Here is a 1,100-nt window from a genome sequence, read left to right as displayed (position 1 = left end):
TTATTTCTTTTGTATATTGTTGTGATATAGTTATTTTGATAATATTCTTTTTAAAATTGTAATTGCAAAGCTATTGAAACACTAGTGGCTTTCAAGTGCTGATTAAATACAAATTTGCTTAATTTACTGTGTTACCTTTTCATGGACACTTCTAGGGATTTCTATAAATACCACCATTTCATCTGAGGGAGGAGAAACTTTCTGTCCAGTGTGAAAGTATTTATTTATTTATCTATTTATTTAATCTATCAACTCTCTAGAATTTCCAGTATGTGAATATTGCAGTATAAGAAGACATTCATATCTTGTTTCCACTTATGAGCAAATGTTGCTGTTTTGTCATTGATTTCTATATTCATTGCATTCTGATTAGAGAAGATGTTTTATATTATATCTACCTTTTAAATTTCTTGAGACATGTTTCATCTCCTAACATACGGGTAGTCTTTCAGAACATCTCATTTGTTCCTGAAAAGAATATATTCTGCTGTTGTTGAAAACAGTGATTGGTACAGATTTGCTAGAATTAGTTGATTTATTGTGTTTTTCAGCATCTGATCCTTCCGTCTTGCTGATATATGCAATTGACTTGTTGTCTGAGCTTTCTCCAAGATTGCATTCAGTGTTCTGTTTCTATTGGTAGCTTTTTCAAGCCAAAGCAAGCTTCTTTCTAATATGCATTAGGAAAATCTTCCTGTCGGTAACCATTACATTTTAAAAAGACATTTCCAGGGCTGGAGAGGTGGCTCAGCAGTTAAGAACACTGGTTGTTCTTGCAGAAGACCCCGGTTTGAATCCCAGTACCCATATGGCAGCTAACAAATCTCCCAGGGGATCGGATCCACAGCCTCTTCTGACCTCCGTGGGCATTGCACAACATATGTGCTCTTACTTACATGCAGGCAATGCACACATACATATAAAATAAAAATAATAAATAAAATAAATAAAAAGGCATTTCCATACCTGAAGACATTTTCAAGAGCTATGCCACACTTCCTGAATTCAAATCATCACTAATTTGTTAAGACTGCTATACAAAGTATATGGGATTGTGCTCCTTAAATGATAGAACATTATTTTCTTCCACTCATGAGCCC

This window comes from Nannospalax galili, unplaced genomic scaffold (assembly GCF_000622305.1).
Source record: "Nannospalax galili isolate Female #2095 unplaced genomic scaffold, S.galili_v1.0 scaffold10, whole genome shotgun sequence".
NCBI classification, from domain to species: domain Eukaryota; kingdom Metazoa; phylum Chordata; class Mammalia; order Rodentia; family Spalacidae; genus Nannospalax; species Nannospalax galili.
The sequence above is the reverse complement of the archived record's forward strand: the minus strand, read 5'-3'. Positions refer to the sequence as shown.